This window comes from Felis catus, chromosome D3 (assembly GCF_018350175.1).
Source record: "Felis catus isolate Fca126 chromosome D3, F.catus_Fca126_mat1.0, whole genome shotgun sequence".
Lineage (NCBI taxonomy): Eukaryota > Metazoa > Chordata > Mammalia > Carnivora > Felidae > Felis > Felis catus.
In genome coordinates, this window is record NC_058379.1 from 78,012,045 (window position 1) to 78,026,827 (window position 14,783).

Sequence of the window (14,783 nt, forward strand, 5' to 3'; positions counted from 1 at the left end):
CAGGTATATCTGTTGCAAAGGCATGATAGAGCATTGCTATAATTATGGAATTCTGAGCCAAAGAATGACTAATGCGGATAATAACAGTTCCAAGACATAAGCTTATAATAAGGATTAAATGAGATAATCACCCAGAGCATTTGCCCAGCACCTGGCACGTGGGAACCTAAATAATACTGACTTCTAGTTAAAAATATAATCTATCATTTTGATTACTGCCTCTGTCAACCGTTGGGTGAAGGATTAGCGTTGGAGCCGGACCTATGACGACAGGAAGGATTCTGACTGTTGGAGAAGGGGTCGTTCCAAGCTGCAGAGACAATATTCACAAGAGAGGAGGAAACAGAGAAGACGCACACACTTCAGGCGTTTGTCAGAGAAGTTCGCTGTAAACACCTGGGATTTGAAGGAAATACGTTAATTCTCCATTTCTCTAGGTTCTGTAAGCCATATCCCTGAAGTAAATTAGATCGCCAGCCAGCCACAAACCTGAAGGCCGGTATCTTAACTTCCCACAGATAAGCTCACACAGAATTAAATGTGATGAGTCCGACTTTGGATAAAGAGAAATGAGGTATTCATTTGAAGAATGTTTCCGTATCGTTTGCAAAATCACGCATACGATAGACACTGGGCACCCATCCTTACAGAGTCTGAAAAAGATTTTTTTCCCTAGATGAGTCTGTATACTTGCCGTTATCAACCAGTGACAACTTTGTAACCCAAGGCCGAGAGCTGATTGGATGTGCAGCAGGTATTAATTTCACCCATATCAGATGTTTCAAGGGCAGCTCTCGTCTTCCTATAAATATGGGAAAACAAATGTCTCTTTCATATGTTTAAAAATATCGTGGGGGGCGCCTGGGTGGCTCAGTCTGTTGAGCGTCCGACTTCAGCTCAGGTCATGATCTCACCGCTCGTGGGTTCGAGCCCCGCATGGAGCTCTGAGCTGACAGCTCAGAGGCTGGAGCCTGCTTCGGATTCTGTGTCTCCCTCTCTGTCTCTGTCCCTCTCCCACTAACGCTCTGTCTCTTTCCCCTCAAAAATAAATAAACGTTAAAAAAAATTTTTTTAAATATATTATCATGTACCATATTGTGAACAGGTGAATTTTAAACAAGTAAAATTGAATATATTATTAAACACTGGCATAATACAAGCGTCAAGAAATTTGGGGTGCCTGGGGGGGGGGCTCAGTCCGTTAAGCATCCGACTCTTGATTTCGGCTCAGGTCATGATCTCACGGTTTGTGGGATTGAGCCTCGTGTCGGGCTCTGCACTGATAGCATGGAGCCTACTTAGGATTCTCTCTCTCCCTCTCTCTCTCTCTGCCCCTCCCTTGCTCACTCTCTCTCTCTCAAAAACAAATAAACGTAAAAAGAAAAAAAAGAAATTAGCAAAAACATGTTACCTGACAGGGCATGTATAACTGAATCTATGGTATTCTTATAAGGAGGTGATTTAAAACAGTAGATCATTTGTTTCACTAAAAATCTCAACAGAAATATATGAGAACCAACAAGCATAAGTGCTCAGTAAAAAGCAAGTTTACCTGTGAAGGGACACTGGCTTTTATCCACGAGGAAAGCCTTTTCAGATTAAAACTTTTTTTAATGTTTATTTATTTTTGAGAGAGAGAGCGTGAGCCGGGGAGGGGCGGAGAGAGACGGAGACACAGAATCCGAAACAGGCTCCAGGCTCCGAGCTGTCAGCACGGAGCCCGACGCGGAGCTTGAACTCACAGACCCCGAGATCATGACCTGAGCCAAAGTCGGACGCTCAGTCGACTGAACCACCCAGACGCCCCAGTCTTTCCAGATTTTAATATTCAATTTAAACACGTTCACCTGTATTAGTCAACCTCAGCTAAATTAGACTGCAGTAACAAACAATGAAGATTTATTTTTCATTGGTGCTGTATGTCCATGTTGGGGGGGCAAGACTCTCTACTCTGCGTTGTCCTCACTTGGGAACCGAGGCTTCCAGAGCCTCCACCTTCTGGAACTTCGCTGGTTGCCATGGCAGGGGAAAGGGAAAAAGGCAAGTCAAATACTGCGACTGAAAGTCTTCTGCCTGAAAACGATGCAGATCACTTCGCTTGTGTTTCATTGGCCAGAGCAAGTCACACGGCCTGCTGAACGTCAAGGTGTCAAGATGGCTATATTCCTTTTAAGCTTAGAAAGAGAAAAAACCAAGAAATATCGAACAATCCCAACGGCTGCCAAAGTCTGCCCTTTTTTGCCACTGAACGCTCAGCTCACTTTTCTTTCTGCCCGTAAAATACACCCGTCTCTTCCTCCAAGGAATACCGACAGCAAGTTTCATCCCGACGTGGCTTTTGGTTCTACACCCAGGACTTGGGGAGATGCAGAGCCATTTTTACAACAGGTCCGGATATGGTGCCTACTGCTTCAGGGACCCACGAAGGAGAAAGTCAAGTTTTCTGCCCTCCCCACAACCACCCTTCAACGATAGAACAAGTACACGTGAACTACAGTTAAGTGCCTCCATTCACACATAGCGGGGACGAGAGAGGCAGTGGGGGACACTGGTCCACAGCAATTCTAACGCCCACGGGGCAGGCACATTTGAGGGCTCTTCCCAGGGTGAGGGAAAGTTCCTCGATTGTGTTCCCCTATTGCTTCCTGGGAAAAGGTGTCTCGGCCAGTCGTCCTCCTGAAGTCTGGCTACAACTTCTGAAAGTTTTCCTTTTTCGTTCTTCTCTGGCCGCATTTGAAGTGGGCGACGAGAATACGTCCTCCCTGGGAAGAGCAGCTCTCTCAGCCCACTTCCTGCTTTTAGTTGATTACAGACCCAAAGTCATGTTCTTTTTTTTAAGTGTGTTTATTTTGAGAGAGAGCGCACACACACACACACACACACACACACACACGTGTGCGAGGGAGGGGCAAAGAGAGAGAGGGAGAGAGAATCTTAAGCAGGCTCCAGGCTGTCAGCACAGAGCCCAACGTGGGGTTCAAACTCACAAACCATGAGATCGTGACCTGAGTCAAAATAGTCAGACGCTCAACTGACTGAGCCACCCAGGTGCCCCTCAAAGTCATAGTCTTAAATAACCACCACCTGCTTTGTCCAGGCTGATTAATACTTCTTTTTTTTAATTTTTTTTTTTTTACATTTATTTATTTTTGAGAAACAGAGTGAGACAAAGCGTGAGCGGGGGAGAGGCAGAGAGAGGAGACACAGAATCCGAAGCAGGCTCCAGGCTCTGAGCAAGTGGTCAGCACAGAGCCTGATGCAGGGCTTGAACCCACAAACTGTGAGATCATGACCTGAGCCGAAGTTGGACGCTCAACCGACTGAGCCACCCAGGTACCCTTGATTAATACTTCTTTTGTCAAAAACAGCTTCTCATGTATCGTCTTCCCGTCAGCTCCACATGGCAATAGCCACAGTTCTTTTTGAGACAGAATTCTCGTGTTTACTGTATCTCTTTGCTTTCTTGCTGCCATGACTCTGTTTATCAGTTTAATTTCAACTCCCCGAGGCCATCAGGCTTCAATGAGAGAGCTGAGTATGTACTTCGTCTCTTTTCCCCAAGCCATTCTGTGCAAGTGAGAAGATTTTTTTGGACCCCACACCATTAATGGAACTTTGCTCAAAGACACCTTAATTCATCGACGGGTGTTAACAAGGAGTATGATGGCCATACCCTTCATGGGTCCCCTGATGCAGGGTTGGGTTTTCACTGGCTCCTGCTGCTGGAGTAAAATGTACGTCCCAAATTACTGCAGGCATAGTGTCCTTGCCACCCCCTACCTGACCCTTAGGTCATTTGTTTTAGGTCTTTGCTACAGCAGTGGCCCACTTCTATAGACCGATTTTTGTATTATTCAGCATATGCAAAGCTATGCTAGAGGAAAAACAACCCTGATATTTCAGTGGCCTAGAATACATTATTTCCCTCTCTTGCTACATGTCCATTTCAGGTCAGTGGGGGACCCTTCTTTATTTTATTCTCTCCCCTGGATGCATGCTGATAAAATCTCTACCGGCTAGAACATTACCAATTATCATGGAAGATGGAAGGGAACATGAGAAGTTGACCACCTACCAAAAGGGGCACCTCTCAGTTGTGCTCACATTTCACTGGCCGAAGCAGTCAGCTGGCCTACCACCCTAACTTCAAGTGGGCAGACGACTGACGTCTTTTCACATCCCCAAAAAGAGGAGACGCGGAAATACTGCTGAATAGCACTCGTGACTCTACACCCATTTAGCAAAAAACATAAGGGTGTATATACTCGCCTTCCGACACACACATCATTTATGTTGGACTTACAGTCTCTAGGGATGTATTCCTATAGTAAATTAAGGAAACCAGAATTTAATTCTGAAAACTTCCAGCTTTAAAGGATGTCATGGCATGGTCCACATATTACAGAGAAAACCTCTAGAATGGAGAGAAACATGTATAAATAGATACTAGAACAGGGCGACGGAATCTGCGAATATTTTGTTTGCCAAAAGTCATGGGAATGTATTTGCTTCTGCATGGATACTTCTCTTTTTCCAAATGGATCCTTTTCTAAGCTCCCAAAAAAAGAGATGACCATTAGTGAGCACAACTGCCTTAAGACTTTAAGACATGGGGTGCCTGGGTGGCGCAGTCGGTTAGGTGTCCGACTTCGGCCAGGTCACGATCTTGCAGTCCGTGGGTTCGAGCCCTGCGTCGGGCTCCGGGCTGATGGTTCAGAGCCTGGAGCCTGTTTCCGATTCTGTGTCTCCCTCTCTCTCTGCCCCTCCCCCGTTCATGCTCCATCTCTCTCTGTCCCAAAAATAAATAAACGTTGAAAAAAAAAAAAGACTTTAAGGCAGATAGTATGATCTGTACAATATGATCCAAGTCTAGTGTTTCCATTGGTTGTCTGGTTACTCAATAAATATCTGATTGATTGAGTAATCCCATGGCCCAGACAAATACTGTGGCCACAGAAGGAAACAACAATAAGCCAGACGACAAAAAAAAAAAAAAAGTTTCCATTCCAAATCCATTTGGCCACAGGCACACAAACTCAGTCATAAAGCTGGAAGCACTTCTCCGAGGTTGATGCTGGAACTGATGGCTAGGCGCTATTTATAACTTTGGGAAGATTTTTCTAGATAAAATATTTAAACACGCTTTTGGAAAGCAAATGTCTTTGTTCACTTTATTGCCCAAGCTCTCTTTGATTGGTTAATTTCGCTCTTTTATTTTCTCCAAACTCTCAAAAGAGAAAGTTCATTTTTTTCATGGGGCGAGGAGCAAGTAATTTGCTCATGATTGAGAAAATTTGTGGGCATATAAACATGGTGCTTTTCTTAGCGCTAGACCTAGCTGGCGTTCTGTAGAAAAAAGGCATTGCCAAAAATGTCTGCTTCACGTAGGTGCATAAAACAAAGATGCCCTAATCATAGCACAGACTCAGGAAAGGTGTTCCTGGGAACCTCGGCATCTTCTTTCAGAGACTTTCCTGGATCTCCCGTGATGAGAACTCCTGCTAAGTCAGGGCTCCAGTGGGTAGGGATATGCCAGGGCAGGAGCCTCTCCCTGCCAGGTTGAAGTGGTTTAGCTGTGTTGATCTTTTCAGAAGTCAAAATTTAGGAAAGAAGGGGGCAGGTCGGTCAGAGGTCCAGAGGTTCATGCGGGCTCCGTGGAGCGGGGACTCAGCATGTGCTCATCTACAAGATCAAGGGTCAAACAAGAAAGCAATCAGTGGGCGGCAAACTGGGGGGTCGTGCAGGCTGGGACTCCTTCGGGACACAGATGGGGAGAAGCAGAATCAGGCTCCATAATAAGCAAAGCTGAGTGGGGAGCCATATAGAGACTAGTCCACGGGGAGAGATTCCCGCCAAGATTTCTTCCAGCGAGGCCCTTACAGCAACTTGGGCTGGTGAGCAAAAGCTACATTTACCAGGGTTCCTCCAGGCTCCCTGGGATGGCTGTCTGGAGGAGATCTTTCTCCAATCCTAATGGGGCACAAATATTTTGGGGCAGTCATGTAAGAAAGAAGAAGTTTTTGTTCAGATGAGGATCATGCCATTTGGTCCAAGAATGCTCTGAGTCTGACTTGGGAAAACAGTTTATTGAGGCCTTAGAGAGAGATGTACTGAGAGATCGTAAGGGGGCATGATTCTTTTTACATTTTTTTAAAATGTTTATTTAGTTGAGAGAGAGAGAGAGAGAGAGAGAGAGAGAGAGACCAAGTGTGAGCTGGGGAGAGACAGAGAGAGAGGGAGACACAGAATCTGAAGCAGGCTCCACCCTCTGAGCTGCCAGCACAGAGCCTGATGCAGGGCTCTAACTCGTGAACTGAGAGATCATGACCTGAGCCAAAGTTGGACGCTCAACCAACTGAGCCATCCAGGTACCCCAAGGGGACATGATTCTTAATGGGGGCGGGGTGGGGTCCTGTGTCCCTGGAGGCACCTGGAATGACTTTAGGTGATACAGAGCGAGGCCAGTGGTTGTGACTAGAGACGCTTGGGAGGCTAGGGAGGGGCAGGAGGGAGGCAGGAAGGGACATCAGACAGAGCGAGGCCAGGTAAGTGGGTACCATAATTCTTCTGGCCCCATAGTTTTGAAAAGACTCTCCCCATTTCAGAACCTACCACATCCATCCCTCTGACCCAAGACTTGGGATCAACCAATTGCCAAGCCAAGGACTTTCTAGAAGAGAGTGATCAAAGATGGATGGGGAAACAGTGGGGTCCCAGAGCCAGTGTGTGAAGCCTTCCCTCACTCACTTCACTGACCAGATCCATTCAGGGAGCCTGAGATCCAGTTCTCTGGGAAGATTATGGAGGAGATACGGCTCTCGATTCTTGTTCAGCCCCCACTGAGGCAGTGGAGCTCTGTAATTAAGAATGGCTGTGATTCACAGAAAATGAAGAATGTTCTGGAATAAAAAGGTGAGGGAAGACCGTATTCTTCAAAAGTGTCAATGCCATAAAAGGGAAACAATTCTAGCTTAAAGGAAGCCAAAGAGACACGACAAGTAAATCCAATGCTTGACCATAAACTGGATCTGACCATAAACTTGGTGGGGTGGCAGGGACAGAGGCGCTTGGGGAGGCACAGGGATGCTATAAGGGGGATGATTAGGGCAACTGACAAAATTGTAATATGACAGTAGATTAGATAAAAATACTGCTTCAAGGAAAATACCGAGGCTATGAAAGAGACTATTCCTACTCTTAAGAAATATAGGAGGGGTGGGGGGCGCCCTGGGTGGCTCAGTCAGTTAAGCATCTGACTTCGGCTCAGGTCATGATCTCGAGTTCTGTGAGTTCAAGCCCCCTCTGTGCTGACAGCTCAGGGCCTGGGGCTTGCTTTGGATTCTGTGTCTCCTACCCCCACCACCACCCCCATCTCTGCCCCTCCCCAGCTCGTGCTCTGTCTTGCTCTCTTAAAAATAAATAAATGTTAAAAAAATAATAATAGAAAAAAGAAATATAGGGAGAGAGCACAAACAAGTAAGCCAGTGGGGTAAAATTTAACCACGGGTCAATTTTGGTCAAGTGTACTGTATTCGTTTATCATGAGTAGGAAGGTAAACGTGTAATGTATTATTCAAACCAGGCCACACTGGAGAATGAAAGAGAACACAATTCAAAACTATGCCAGGACAACAAGTAAAAACCAGGATAGTCCTGGGCAAAGCAGAACCCAAGTGACAGGTGACATTTAAAGTACATTATTGAATAAATGATGTTTGGACAATCAGCAACTGACAAATTAAACTGAGAACACTATTTCACAGACTCTAGGTTGATCATATGCTTAAGTAAAAGTACTAAAAGAAAACCATGCAATAATTTTCTTTTATAGTCCTGAGAGAAGGGAATGTCTTTATAACACAAAAACCCAAACGATAAGAAAATTTTACATGGCAAAAACCATCAAAAGCAAGGTAAAAAGACACCGGAAATAATATTTGCGATTCATATCTCAGCTAAAGAGCCAATTACCCTAATATATAAAGAGTTCCTACAAATCAATTTTTAAAATGTCATTAGCTCCATAGAGAAATGGGCAAAATATAAGGGCACAATTCACCAAAAAAATAAAATCAGATGAAAAGTTACTCAATCTCAGGCATCATATGAGAAAGGCAAAATAAAATTTTTTTTTTAAATTTTTTTTTTCAACGTTTATTTATTTTTGGGACAGAGAGAGACAGAGCATGAACGGGGGAGGGGCAGAGAGAGAGGGAGACACAGAATCGGAAACAGGCTCCAGGCTCCGAGCCATCAGCCCAGAGCCCGACGCGGGGCTCGAACTGCCGGACCGCGAGGTCGTGACCGGGCTGAAGTCGGACGCTTAACCGACTGCGCCACCCAGGCGCCCCTAAAATTTTTGATTAACAGGAACAAAAAGTCTGATAACATGCTTTGCTCATGTGGAAGTGAGAACATAACATGAGAACATGACTTGCACATTCTTCATTGTGATATAAATTGTCCAAACTTATAATAATTATTAAACTATTCCTTAATCTTATATTTTAAAGCTTGCTGTTAGGGGCACCTGGGTTAAGCATCTGACTCTTGATTTCAGATCAAGAGCAAAATTTGCTAATTTCTTCCAGCTGAGCCCACCTAATGACCAAAATTTTACTTTTCTTCCGAATTAGTACCACCACTTGGTGACAGCATGCACTAATTTCATGTTCCTATCACCTTAAAAAAATTTTTTTTTAAATGTGTATTTTTGAGGGAGAGACAGAGCGTGAGCAGAGGGAGGTACAGAGGGAGAGAGGGAGACACAGAATCTGAAGCAGGCTCCAGGCTCTGAGCTGTCAGCACAGCTTGAACCCACGGACTATGAGATCATGACCTGTGCTGAGGTCGGGCGTTTAACCGACTGAGCCACCCAGGCGCCCCTCGATTTTGAGTGATAAACCAACCTCTTGAAAAATGAACTTGTAGCAGCTTAAGCTATCCCACACAACAAATTCTCTCATTTTTTCATATTTAGGCTTGTCCTCTATGCTCCATCCCCAACATGCATAGTGAAACCTAAATCTTCAGATATCCTTAACCCATCAATGGCCACATCATCAACAGAAATCTCACTGGATTCTCCAGACCTCACTAGAGCATCTATCCAGGAATCAGGGTGGAGTTTTGCTGTTCGTGGCTGATGTTTGTTTGGCCCTCCTTTGATCTTTAGAGCTTTTAGCTCCGACTGTCATTAGTGATCCACTAGATGTCACTGTCACGTAAATTAACAGTCAGTGCTCTAAAATCCAAACTCCCCTCTTTAAAAGACTGGACATTGAAGGTACACCCGGTTGGTTCCAAAGAGCAAAGTATTCATCAGCGTTTCACACACACGTGTACCCTGCGGGGGTGGGAAACAGAGAAAGGAAGGCTCTCAGAAATCTGGCGGGAAAGGAAGGCTCCAAACGATGAAAGAATTGCTGTGGCTTGGAATCTGAGATTATCTTTCGGTTTGTAATTAAACGTACCTGAATAAAATGAGGGCACATGACAAGCAATGATCGGGATGAAGAGCATACCAGGAAGTAGTACCAGCAAGTGCAAAGGGCCTGAGGCAGAGAGAGAGAGCCAAGGATCAGTATTGAGGAAGCAAGGCCTTGTAGGGCTTGGTAAATGTGTAAATTTCATCCTCAATGAGACGGAAGGCACTGGAAGAGTTTTTCCTTTCCGCCTGTCTTTCCTTTTGAGGTATAATCGACATAACATTATATTAGTTTCAACCATACAAATAATGATTTGATATTTGTGTATATTGTGAAATAATAAGTCCAGTTAACATCAACCTGCATAGTTACACATTTTTTTCTCATGATGAGAAATTTCAAGATCCACTCCCCCAGCAAGTTTCTTTTTTTTTTAAGTTTATGTATTTATTTTGAGAGGGGGTGGGGAGGGACAGAGAGAGAGAGAGAGAGAGAAAGAGAGAGACAGAATCCCAAGCAGGCTCCAAACTGTCTGTGCAGAGCCTGATGGAGGGCTCGAACCCACGAACCGGGAGATCACGACCGGAGCCGAAATCGAGAATCAGATACTTAACCGACTGAGCCACCCCAGTGCCCCGCCCGCTATTTTCAAATATGCAATACGACACTATTAACTATAGTCACCATGCTGTGCACTACATGATTTCTAACTTTCCATGGAGAAGCCCTCAACATCTATTTGATGTAATCATGAGGAAACACTAGATATACCCAAACTGAGAAACTTTCTATAAAATACGTAGGCTGGGGGCACCTGATTGGCTCCATTGGTAGAGTGGGCAACTCTTGATCTCAGGGTTAAGAGTTCAAGTCCCACATTGGGTGTAGAGTTTACTTAAAAATAAAGTTAAAAAAACATATAAGTAGTCTTCTTAGAAATGTCAATGTCGTAAAAGGCATAGAGCAGTTGCGAAAGCGTTCGGAGTAAAGGAGAATAAATGACAACTGAATGCACACCGTGATCCGGGCTGCATCCCGGACTGAATGCACGGAGGCCGTTCCTGGGACAATGGACGGTATTGGAACATGGGTTAGAGGTTAGCTAAAACTATGGTATTGATATTAAGTTCCTGCAGTTGATAACTGTGCTGTGGCCATGTAAGAGGGTATCTTGGTTTTAGAGGAAGCCCCATGAAGTGGCAAAGGGTGTGGTTTGGGAGTCCTGAACCCAGTTAGAAAGTGGGTAGCCTGCAAAGGGCTCCCCTCACAAGTGAGTCTGTATGAAGTTGTGCAGGGATTTGACCACTGAACCATCCCCCCAAGGGAGCAAGGACCTCAGTAAGGGGACTGCACATCTACAACCTTGATCCTTCTAACCCTCATTTTTACGCAACAGGGTTATATGTTCTTTGTTTTACCCCATCTCCAAAGCAGTTTCTGTGGTGGATGTGTGTGTGTGTGTGTGCACAGCAGGTGTGGGCTGCACCTGCTGTTGGTGTTCCAAAGGAAACCACAGGTGGTGCAGGTAGGCACCGCCCCTGCAATTTAGAAGTTATGTGGGAAAGTGGAGCAAACCCAGGAAAAGGGGATATGCTAAAGCAGGTGCAAAAGGACTTCCTATTAAAAGAAGTCTAGAAAAATTGAGGTCATATTGTTCAGAACGGATGACACTTAATTCCTGTCTTCACATACATAAAAGATGGCTTAGGGGCGCTTGGGCGGCTCAGTCAGTTAAGCGACGGACTCCTGATTCCCGCTCAGGTCATAATCCCACGGTTTGTGAGTTCGAGCTCCGCACTGTGCTCCATGCTGACAGTGTGGAGCCTGCTTGGGATTCTCTGTCTCTCTCTCTGCCCCTCCCCTGCTTATGCACTCTCTCTCTCTCTCTCTCAAGAATAAATTAATTAAAATAACTTTTTTATTTTTTTTTATTTAAAAAAAATTTTTTTTTCAACGTTTATTTATTTTTGGGACAGAGAGAGACAGAGCATGAATGGGGGAGGGGCAGAGAGAGAGGGAGACACAGAATCGGAAACAGGCTCCAGGCTCTGAGCCATCAGCCCAGAGCCTGACGCGGGGCTCGAACTCCCGGACCACGAGATCGTGACCTGGCTGAAGTCGGACGCTTAACCGACTGCGCCACCCAGGCGCCCCTAAAATAACTTTTTTAAATAAAGAAGATAAAAGAAGGCTTGGCGAGGAGGGTTATTCCCCAGTTGCCCTCCACCTTCCCTGAGATAGAAACAAGAAAACGAGTTCAAATTTTAAAAGACTTTTTCATTAAACATTTGGATTTATTGCTCTTGGAAAATCAAACTTGAGCTACCGTGGGTTCCCAGAGGACCTTCAAAAGAATACCCAACTGCCCACTTTGGAACACTCAGATATATCTGCGCCCGAGGAGAGGACAGCTGCCCTTGGCGGATGTGATAAAAATGTCAGTGGAAGCTCATGACCACGTCCCAGAGCTTTTCCAAGGCCCCCCGCTGAGCCGGAGGCTCCTGGTAGCTGTTCTTACCTCTCTAGGATTACTACTGCCGGCATTCAAGGCCACAATCAAATGTAAATGTCGCCCGATGGGGACAACACATGCTGTTATGATCAGCCACTAACACCTCATCTCCTTAAGTTGTCACAGTAGCCGGTCAGGGGCCCTTCGTAAATAAGGAACAAACAAGTTAAGTTTTGATGGTAGGCAAGGAATTGGAGGAACTTTAGAATTTAGGGAGAGGAAAAGTCCCAGCGGGGCGGGCATTGCCACTGTTAACGATCTGAGGGATTCACAGGAGGGACTGAGCATGCGGGGGGGGGGGGGGGGGGGGGGGGGGGGTTCTTGCTGTGCTTCTCTCCCTCCTCCCCCATCCTCTTCTCTCTCCCCTCCCCAGTCTCTCCCCTCCTTCCTTCTGCAATTATTTCTGCACTTATCATGAGGCATCACACTGGACGTTAGAGGCATCGTCCTAGGTTCTGAGCATGCCTTGTCTACATTTTAATGCCTTTTACTTTTCCAAGGGGAACACTGTTCTTCATGCCCCGTGCACAGAATAAACGTGATGATTTAATCTGTTTTGTTCCCTGGGACTCTCAATACTGGAGAGAAGGGCACACGGCAGGAAAAGCCTCATCTCGGAGACTCGCACACCAGCTGCAGCACTGACTTCCAACATCCTGCAGAGTCCTGTCCCTTATAAACCAGGTGCACGTAACTCGTGTAGACAGACACTTACCTACCCTGTAGCTGTTACGGCTGTGTGCGAAAAATCCCTACTTTGTTTGCTTCACCCAGTTGTAGTTGCATTTTGTTTTGGTTTTTCTTTTTTGAGAGAGTGAGGGAGGGGCACAGAGAGAGGGAGAGAGAGAGATCCCAAGCAAGGTCCTCACACTCAGTGCAGAGCCCGCTGCGGGGCTCGAACTCACGAACTATGAGATCAAGACCTGAGCGGAAGTCGAGAGTCAGATGCTTAACTGACTGAGCCACCCAGGCGCCCCCGTTGTTGCATTTTTTTTTTTAAGTCTAAAGGGTCTATTGTTTGTTCTATCAATTTGATGATGGGATTTGAGATTCTTTCTACTGTTTTCTAAGTACTTGATGTGCCATTAATAGGTGAGGTCACACAGTGACTGTTCAGCCTCCCCTGTAGCTTTTTCCCTAAAGAAAAAAAACTTCCCCGTGGGTGCATTGCACTCAGAGAGCTCAGCTTTCAGCCATTTAATTTTGTACATTTTTTTTCCCAAAGTAAAGCTTAATGCAATAGCATCATGCTTCAAATACTAAAACCACTTTAGTATTAGGAACCATATCCGAAATGATATTTAGCAAAACATAAAGGATTAGACACCACATTTACCATTTGAAAGGTTTCCTCTCTAATTCCTTATTATTACAATGTGTTCATTCCACACATTTTACGGGGCGCCAGCTCAGTGCAGGCTTTGGGCCGGGCAATACAAGCACAAATACACTTACTGCCAAGGTCTAGCTCTCCTCTCGGCCCCGGGGCACTTCTCTCCCGAGCTTAACCAAAACCAGACCCCTGAGACCACTGGGTTGTATACTAAAGGCTTGAATATGGGATTGGCTACTGGAAAGCCACGCCCTAACTACTGCCCTGAAGAACGATGTCAGGGGGCAGGTAGACAGACCCCAGTCCTGCCACCAAACGGGACGTATTCGTTCATCTGCCCCAACTCGCCCTAGGGTGAAAACATCCGTTTTCAGGGACACGGTGAGACCCAGGAGGGGAGGAACACATGTGTCGCCGGGATCCTCCGAACAAGGGCTGAAACCCCGAGCACAACAAATAGTTTCCGTTTCTCCACTGGCACGAGAGCAGGCATCTCCAAAAAAGCAAGCGGTCCTCATCTGTTCCCACTTGTGGATCAAAAGGCAGCTGCACCCAGGGGAGGGGAGAAGCGTGAGATCATTCATAAATGCGTGCTTACTGCCCGCGGACTGGAAGTCTCTGAGGCTGTCGTGCAAGTGCCTGGCACGGGGCTCCACGGGGAGCAGCGAATGCAAGGCTCGAGGGTCGGGCCCAACCACGCGCGCCGTGTGCCCTTCCTGAATCCCCCACAAGGACGTCCCCGTCCCTCCCCCCACCCCCCCACCCCCACCACCTTGGCGGCTGCGGTCATTGTCCACTCACTGCTGTTTCCTCGGCTGCACTGGTCCGTCAGCCCCCTGCCCGACTGCAGGATGGAGAAGTTGGCCGAATCTCCACCGGATTTTGTCGGATGCCTCCGACAGTGTAATCCCACTCCCCGCCCTGCGCTTCACCTGCCTCGGGGCCAAGCTGGGAGCCCGAACTTCCTCTTCCGCTGGCCTGTTGTCCGGACTCTTCCCCTCCACCCTGCTCCCAGCCTATCCTCCCACCCACCCGGCCTGGCCCCTCCCCACTGCGGGCCAACCTTGCTGGTGCGGCCCATTGCCAAGTACCTCCGAGTCTCCCACGCTTGTCCCTACGCTTCCTTCCCCCACGCGATTACGTGGGCGTTGAGGACTGGGCCCATCGCTTCCCTTACCTTTGAGGTGGCCGTCGAATATCGTGGCCGGCACTCCAACACTGTTTGATGACCCAGTGAATACGTCCATGACCATGCTTGGTTCCCCAAATAGAGGAGGGGACTCACGGCACTGGTTTCACCCCAAACTGCTCCCCTGACAAAATGCCAACACACGCTGGCAAGGCATGTGATTTGACTTAGGTGCGTATTCGGTTTTTTTTCTCTACCTCCCCTGAACAGGTAAGAATCATATAATATTGTTCTCAATATGGAATGTCTTCTCAAAAAATTTTGGAATGGGGGTGCCTGGGTGGCTCAGTGTGTTGAGCCTCCCACTCTTTTCTTTTTAAT

At 46.5% G+C, this 14,783-nt stretch overlaps 1 long non-coding RNA gene across 3 annotated transcripts; it reads right to left on the reverse strand.

The window, feature by feature from the left end:
• Nucleotides 1-5,157: 5,157 nt before the first annotated feature.
• LOC102902010 lies at nt 5,158-14,213 on the reverse strand. 3 transcript variants are annotated; one of them, XR_006588463.1, is made up of 4 exons: nt 14,075-14,213; nt 11,947-12,082; nt 9,474-9,554; nt 8,236-9,346 (listed from the first exon to the last, which is right to left on the reverse strand). It is a non-coding gene; the product is annotated as an uncharacterized LOC102902010 (long non-coding RNA). The 3 variants fall into 3 exon arrangements; XR_002147754.3 differs by lacking the exons at nt 8,236-9,346; nt 11,947-12,082 and adding an exon at nt 5,158-5,682; XR_441603.4 differs by lacking the exon at nt 11,947-12,082.
• Nucleotides 14,214-14,783: the final 570 nt, after the last annotated feature.